Raw genomic sequence first — 8,845 nt, forward strand, 5'->3', positions numbered from 1 at the left:
AATCTGGAAATCAAGAGTTAAGAGAGGCATCATTCAGCAGCTGGGGCACCGCAGGTGCACAGGTTGCAAGTCTTTTAGGTCACAGTAGTGGGTGGTATTGGGTGGCACTAGCAGTGGCCTTTTTGATCCTAAGCTACCATCTTATTTGAGTTTGAAAAAATGTCTATTTGTGGTTTTCAAATTATGGAATGAACTTAATTAAACTTTAAAACATTAAACAACAGTAGGAAAGATGATATTCTTGTGGGGGAAAAAGAAAAAAGAAATCAAGTGCCTTTTTGACTTGGAGAAAATAAACATAAACTGGTGGTAAAAATAAATCAACAGTTTCCAGTCCCACCCATCACCTTTTTACTGGAGACAGCAAGGTGAGTTTATCTTTTTAGATAAAAGTTTCTTCAAGAAAAAGAAGTAGATATATACATGCAGGTCATTGAGAAAAATGTATCACCTCCTATCTCTTCTCCTTTCCCCCCCACCTGCGATGTCACTGTCATGCTGCACAATCCCAAGAGTCTGAATGTTTTTCTAAAGCTGAAGAAACATGGTAAAATGCGGAGCATTGCAACATTACCAGTCTAATTTATCAAAAGTTTGGAATGTTTCTCAATATGTGTGAGTGGGAAGGCAGAAAGAGGTAATTTTTGGCATGTAAAATCATGATTGAAGAACTTTATAGAAAGTGCAGGCAAAAAAGGAGAGTGAAGGAAAAGACAAAACAACCAAAGGAGAAAAAATTATGGTGGGGAAACAAAGTCACAAGCATATCTGACATTATTTAAAAAAAAATAAAAATAAAAGATTGTCATGAATTGTAAAGATTTCCTGCATGGTAACTGAGAGGGGAAAAAAAAAATCATATTAAGACGTGAAAATATTGCTCAATGACTGGCACAGAAAAGTAACCCTCAGCGGTTTTGGGGTTTTTCTAGTGGTTTGGGGGTTTTTCCTTTTTGTTTCTTCCTTTTTTTTTTTTTTTTTATTCTTCTTTTTTTTTTTTTTAGTGTATAATCACTGCATCAGAAAAGTTAAACTGGAAAAAGACATTACCACATTGTATTTAACCTCCAAACAAGCAAAAGCCTGATTCTTCTTTCACTCTGTGCATTGCAAAACTACTGAAGACAAGGTGATATTGAGAGATTAATTCAACAAGGTATTTAACCATGTCCCTAACGGCAAATCAAAGTGACTGCTCAGCTGGGCCAGTGAAATTCCCCAAGTCACGGCCGCAGCAAAAATCAGGGACAATCTTAATATCTTCTGTATAAGAAACTTTCAGTAAGAAATAAAAGTATTTGGTCTTTAGAGGACTCTTGGAACTGAGTAAATCATGGAGATCGACCAGGAATGTGAGGACAACGACTGTCAAAGTGATAGCCTGGGACTGTGTAACACCTTACAAACAAGGAGAGCAATTTCAAAACCAGTATGGTATTTGACTGGCAGCCAATACATTTTCAAAATAAATCAAATATGCTCCTGTCGTCTCCTTTTCATAAGAAACCTGGCAGCCACATTCTGTGCTAGTTGGAGTTTATGTAAAGTCCCCGGCTCCCTTAACATAGTGCAAACCCAGCCTTCGCTACAAGTATTTTCACTGTTCATCTAAACCATACTTGCATCCTCAAGCACCACCCTGCTTTCCCATGATTTTTCATCATATTGCATTCATGAAGAGTCTTTAAAAGTCTAGATTACACAGATGAAAAAAATAAGAAAAAAAACTTACTCGCAATACATGAGCTTAGGAACGTGGTAATTAGAAGATTAATTCTGTATGTATGATTGAATGCTAAGTCAGATATTATCATCTTCAGAAACAAAATTAACTGATCTTATTAAAATTCAGAATTCACAGGAATAGCTTTTTAATATAGTAGTATTATTTTCAAAGCACAGTGTATTAAAATTGAGAATTAATATTTACTATAACAGAAAAATTATTTATGAGTTGAATTCTGAGTAATAACTGAGAATTTTCCAAAGATTAAGCAGAGCAGGAATTGGCAACAATCTGGGTGGGAGATTGGGTTTGGGCAGGAAAGCAAAAGGTATTGCTAATCATTGAAAGGGAGGGAAAGATGCATGCAGGTATGGTTCAATAAATGCACCTTTAGAAAGCAATGAAGCAAACAGCCAAAATAGAAAATGAAGAGCCTTGCCATGATGACACACAATAATAAGCAGCAGCCAAATCTGTACATGAGGAAAATCGTTACACTGCTTTATATAAGCAAAGAAAATCAAATTACAGTAGTTCAGATTTTTTTTTTTAATCCAATTATATACAAAAGTTCTGATTCTTAATATCAGACTCTATATTGTAATTTGGGGAAGATTTCTTTAGAAACAGCTAAGACTGATACAGCAGCAGAATTTTAGGTGAGAGAAAAAAATGCAATGGATATAGTGTGCTTTCATAAATGTCTTTATAAGGGCAAAGAGTGACTGATTGTTGGATAAATGCTAGAACCAACTTTATTTAACATCTCTATTAATAACCTCTAAGAGGGAGCACACAGCACGTAACTAAATATGCACAGCCCATTAATTAGGAAGTGCTACAAACATCAGAAAGGACCTAGAGATATTTAAAACCACAGAGACGAAAAACCAAAAGAAGCACCACCCAGACAAATATATGTTAATATCCTGGGGAAAGAGGTGGTTACATTCTGCACTGAACTTGGAGGTCTAGTGGCTCTTGCATTATATGCTGAAAGCAAATTAACTGTGCAACACTTGTTTCACTTAATGCTACACAGCGCAATACCATCTAGAATGTTTTATGTTCCTCCTTTATACAGGGAAAGATATTCAAGCTTCATTATGGCAAGGTTCTTCACAGTGATGTGCCAAGGGAAGGATGCCGCATTCGGCTAGGATTTATCTAGACAACCAGGTGAATTATTATGTGTTTTCTTCTCTAATTCCTGTAGCTTACATCTTCCTCCCTTTTTAAGCCAGAAGAATCCTCCCCTCAATCCCAAATATGAATTCTAATTAAAAAAGAGAGTGCAATGCAGCCTGATTACTGTGTTTTACAAGTTATTTGTCTAAATTATGTGGCCTCTGTATGAATAATTACTCTTTATCATTCAGTTTGCTCTCTCTAAAGATAGCTGAAAGCTAATTAGAAATTGTTCAGTGGTTAGCCAATGCTGTCTTTGATCACTCCTCGCTTTTAAAGTTTGTGCCTGTGCCCGTACTGCATTCCCAAGATGTTTTCATTTACCATCAAGAAAGCAGATAGAATTAGATCATGCCACAGGAGAGGAGTGCTGAGAGGATGAGTAAAATCAATACCAAAAAAAAAAGCAGTTAGAGTTTATCTCACAAGTGTTGGTGGTTTTTTGGGTGTGTTTGTGTGTGTGTGTGTGTTTTGTTTTTTGTTTTGTTTTTGTTTTGGTTTTTTTTAAGGGTATTTTAGGATTTTCTGGTACAGGAAGGAAATTGGTACAGTCCTTCCAACATGCTTATGATCAAAACCACAATGTGGCAGCCAAATATCCAGTGCTCATTTCTCATCGCTTCAATAGCTCCTTGTTAATTCACTTAACTTAAATATTGAAGTTATGTTTGGGAAGCCCCACTCAAAATTTACATGGCCAACTGACTCAGAAACGTCCCCTTGCTTCCATTAACTCTTTTTATATCTTCCTTTCGAAGCCTCATCACTCATGGAAAATGAGCCACTTGTGGCAGGCTCTGATTTTGGTGGGAACACTACGGGAAAGGGAATTCACACATAGGCGGGGTGGGCAGAGGGCTGTTGATGTAGCACTCTCCAAAGCTCCTGTGGATACTCCTGCATTCAACAGCACAGTAAACAAGGAAGTTATCAGGACGGCCTCCACACCACTGGCCATTTGATACCTGATTATGCAGCAGGCTTGCCAGCAAACTTGCTGAATGGGCTTTAAAATATCTTATATGGCTCAGCGGTCTCATAATCCCCATTATACGAGACCTGGAACATCTCTTTTGGAATTCACCTCGGCTTTACTCTGCGTAAGTCTAACTGTCTTCAGTCTAGGCAGAACATACTGATCTCATTCGATTTTGCAATACATCTGCTTGAAAGAGTTTTTACCATTACAGCTTGTATTGGGAGGAAGCTTCACTATAAAGGCAGCCTGCTGCCTGCCTAGCATTTATCAATACCTATCTTCAAGGAAAATGAGCTTGTTAGCAGTGTTATGCAGTGTGCTATGCGGAAGGTCTGGAAACAGGGAAACTGCATAACAAATGGCAGCCCATAAATCAGAAAGCAAAACACACTGTAGCAGTGATGGACAAATTTGACGTCATAGCAATGTCTGTGCCCACATCCAGTGAGTAAAGGAGGTCTGCACTGCATTTTAAGTTTATTCTAGAGAGTAAACAGTAAGTGTTTCCCTTACATTTGCCTTGCAGAATTAGCGGTGTGGCTAGAAATAACTCTTCTGGGAAAAGCTTTACATTTTATGTTCCACATCTTCTTGGGAATTGTTGGCACCTCTGTTTAAATCTTATCAGTAGGTTTTACCAGCTATCTCCTTCATCACTCCAATTAGCATACAGAGAAAAGAGCATTTATCTTTGTCTTCTTCAGGAGCTGAACAAGGTGATAGGAGTGGCAGATAGTACTGGATGCATTACCGGGAATTTTGAGACCCAGAGCTGCAACGCTGTGCCCTGCAGCCCAGGTTTTGAGTTCCTGGTACTCTCCAGCCTCTGAGGTCTTCTACAATACATAGCCAGGAGAATGTATTTCAAATAGTGTGAATGGCCTCTCTGAGGCTTTTTTTTTTTTTTAATAGAAATTTGCATACCTCCTTAAGAAGATAAGAACAAAGCTTTTCATATAAACCGGTCAGTACTGGATCAGATCAAAGATTTATCCAGCTCTGTATTCTGCATCTGATAGCAGGCCCTAGCAGACAAGGAGAGAACAGTAAGGATCATATGAAGATACACTTAGAGACAAGTGTGCAGTCCCTCCAACATCTGCTCTAACTTCCAGTCAAAAGGTGGCACAGGGACATCTGCAGCTGGAGGCTGCATTAAGACCATAGATTTCAACAGCCCTTGCCGGATTCAGCCTTAATTAATGCATCTAGTTCATTTTTTAACTTATTAAACTTTCAAAAACACAGGCCCAAGGTTTACTTCTTTCTCCTGATCAGCTCTCAAGGGAGGGAGAGTGAATCAGAACATGCCGTCACTGCTCTCCAGCCACTTGTTTGTGCCTCTTGTAGAAATTTCCTATGATTGCTGAGGTGACATTTGAGAAAGGGGTAAGCAGGACTTCTGTTTTCATCTTGTTTAAAAATAAACTTCCACCACCACCCAAGCAGTCCAGCAGCCTACAGTACAGGGAATTGTATCCACTCTTGTCAGTCCTGTGTGGGAGATCAGTGTATTATATGTGAAACAAGTAGTGCTGCAGAGCAGGATTTGATACATGAAAGACTAAACTCCTCACAGACTGTCTCCCCTATTGAAAATAAAGCGGAGTCTTTTTCTAAGGGATTAGAAGGTGCTGAAAACAAGTTTGCTGGTCTGCAAATTAGCTGTGCTGGATATGTTGGCATGTTTAATATGTTGCTCAAGGAAAATAAAGTGCTACAATACAAGATAGACAAAGTAGATAATGAGGCCAGAAATGGGAATTCTAAGAATAGTTCTGCACGTCTGAGAAAACTGAAACAAGGAAAGGGGATGTTTTCTCTGCACAGTGGCCTGAGGATCTGTAGTGCTGAGGGAGGACTGGGTGCTGATTGCTTTGATCTCTACCAGAGGAGCATTATGGAAAAAGCAATATATTCTGCAGGAGTCTTACCAGGCACAAGCGGCCCTTCCACACCAATGGGAAGCTCCCAGAGATTGGGATATCTCAAAGGTGATTCAAGGCTGGGGAATTAACTCCCCCATCTGCTCACCACTTCTGCTCCCATGGTAAAATACAGCTTTTTGACCTTGTCTTCTCTAACAATTGCATGTAAATTGCCACAAAGCTTCCATGGTACAGCCTCCTACCTTTGGATGGGAGAAGAATCTCCAGGGGCTGCTGTGATTCATGCGTGGGTGGAAAGCACCCACAAAGCAACAAGTAATCCCCAGAGCCTCATTTACTTGGTCTAGTGTCTTATTAAACTGAGACTCCTTCCTGCTAAACACAGCACCTTGTTGCTCATTTCACACATGAATGTCTTGTTTCAGTCACATCAAATATTCACCTTAAACTAGCTCAGAGGTCCTTTTCTCAAAATGTTTGTCTCTCAGAGAAACATTATATCAACCAGATAACAACAACCAAAGTAAACAGAATTTCTCAAAATCTGTTTTCTTTTACACTCAACTCAATATCATGTTCCTCTGACATCAACCTGCCCATTTTTCCCAAGTGCAATATCTATTGACTAGAGTAATTTCAAATTTGAGGTAATTATTCTGACATGAGGGGAGCTCTCTTGATTTGCATGTAAAAGTAAGCAAGCAAAAATTTCTATCCTGAAATCCTTTTTTTTTTCCTTCCAGTTTCCTGCTTCTTCCCCTCTCTTCCCCCTGACAGTATAAGTAGCACCTAGTTCAGAAAGCTTCTTCAGCACCTCCTGCTCAAGAACACCAGTGAAGCAACTGTTTAAGAACCCACATGTTTTCTGCATAGAGGCCAGATAAAATGCATGTTTAAGTCTTTCTAAATCAGTGTTACACTTAACGCAGGCCACTGTGCAAAGCTTTAGCCATTCAGCTTGTTGAAATAGGGACCACTCACCTTTTTCTAGTGCTAAAAATATTGGATTTCTAATCCTGATTTGTTCTAATGTTGCATAAACTAATACTGTGCCTGGTGAACAAGAAGTTTTGGTGCACACAGCAACTGCTCTATGTTTACAGCTCCAATTCAGCATGTTTAGATACCCACAAGCTGCATATGAATAGGTTTGTTCCCATTACCCTGCCGCATTCCTGTCCTTTCCGTCACTGAATGCTGTTGCAGTGGATGACAAACAACTCCCCACATAAAAGGCAAGCAAAAGGTCACACTGCCTCCTCGTTCCTAAAGCACAGCTACTCCATTTCATTTGCTATGAGAGAAAACACAGTCTTCTTCATAAGAACTCTTTGCCGAATCTGTATTATCTAGGCCTAGCTAACAGAGGGGAAGAAGTAGGGGCATCATCTTGCAGATACCCATACACACAGGTCACCTGGCCCTGTAGGCTGGTTGAACCCAGCTGCCCTGTTGCCACATACAGTCACTCACACACACCAGTGCCAGGCTTGAGGATCGCAGAGATGTTCTCTAAGTTTTAGGAGTGACTTTGAGAGAAGGGTGCGGAGGGGTTATTCCAAATTCAGAAACATCTACTCTGATGTTACACGCTTTTCCCCTGTCATTCAAACACATGTTTTTTTGTTTAAGGATGATTAATACATTTTTAATGTTTTTCCTAACTGAAGGGAAGCCTGTGCTATATATTAAAAGAGGCTAGAAAAACACCCCAAAAGCTGAGCTGGCATAAGTGGGTAGCCTGTATGGGATGTTTATTATGATTTTTCCTTAAGATCCTTGTCTCCTCATTTTTCACTGTTTCTTTTTGCATTTGTCACTGCCCTGTTTGAGGCATCTTGTCTTCACTCCTGTATTAGTCCAAGTCCCAAGAAGAATTCAACCCAAAACGCCCTTTGAGAAAGCTTTAACAAGCACAAAACTGAGCCAAGCTCCATGCAGAGCTTTGCACCACTTACAGGGAGCTAACTTCACAGCCACTGCCATTCGACTTGCCAAAAACCTGGGTTTGATAGTGCAAATTTCAGGGTGTTTGTCAGGTGCCTGGGTTAGGGTACCACTGTGGCCATTCAAGCCTGGGTGTGGGAGATCCAGAGCTGCTGCTCTGGAGAGAAAAAGGAAGATTAGTCCTTGGTACAGGAGATGCCAGCAGCCACAGGCCAGGGCTCTGCACTTGCCCCACGTGGCAGCAACGGGGCCCCAGTGAGGCTCTGCTCCAGCCGTTCTGTGGGAGCCACCTGTCCCGGCAGCCCCGGGAGAGCCCCTGCTTCACCTCCGCTCTTGCACACGGAAAAGCTATTTCAGTGTCTAATCCTGAGTGCAGGCAGACACAGCAAGCCCTACGGAAGGCAGGCAGCTTTTCTCTCCCTCTCATTTTTCAGCACTAACAGAGATAACCACAGGTGATGGCTGTGCTTAACACAAAGGAAAAAAGCCAGAACAAAAGTTAGTCAGCAAACATTCAAGTATGAACAGTTCCTGGAACTGAATTCATGGCACTTGTTAAACACTGGAACTGAGGGAGGGACCAGGTTTAGTAGCAATGTCTATATCTGAGTTTAGGCTTATGGGTTGAATGAAACAGTTGCTTAAATGTCCAGGGAAAATGACTGGTACACTGGCATGTGGCACAAGATGTAACTTTTGTCAAATAAATAAACAGTAATTCATGAGGTTCTCAAATTCACTCATTTCTATTCCTATCATTTTCACCTTGCAGATAAGACAAAAACCTCATTATATTTTACTTTCCTAAGTTTTATGGCTCTGACATATACTCAGAAAGATTGCCTGTGCTGCTGTTAACTACCTGCTGGCACTCTCATTAAGGTTCATTTAGGAATAATCTATTACCAAAAAGGAAAGGTCCATGTTTCAAGGATGGATTAGTTAAATCACAGCATGTCATTCTGCAGCAACAGGAAAACGGCCAGTTCCCCCCACCAGCACCTTTCAGAGCCACTCAGTGGGGAAGAGGCAGCCCATGGGAAGGTGTATTGAATTTCCAGATGGGAAAGTAATGGCAGAAAACTCAGGCCACTACAACTCTGGACAAGTGCAAAA

This window comes from Nesoenas mayeri, assembly GCF_963082525.1.
Source record: "Nesoenas mayeri genome assembly, chromosome: 10".
Taxonomy (NCBI): Eukaryota; Metazoa; Chordata; class Aves; order Columbiformes; family Columbidae; genus Nesoenas; species Nesoenas mayeri.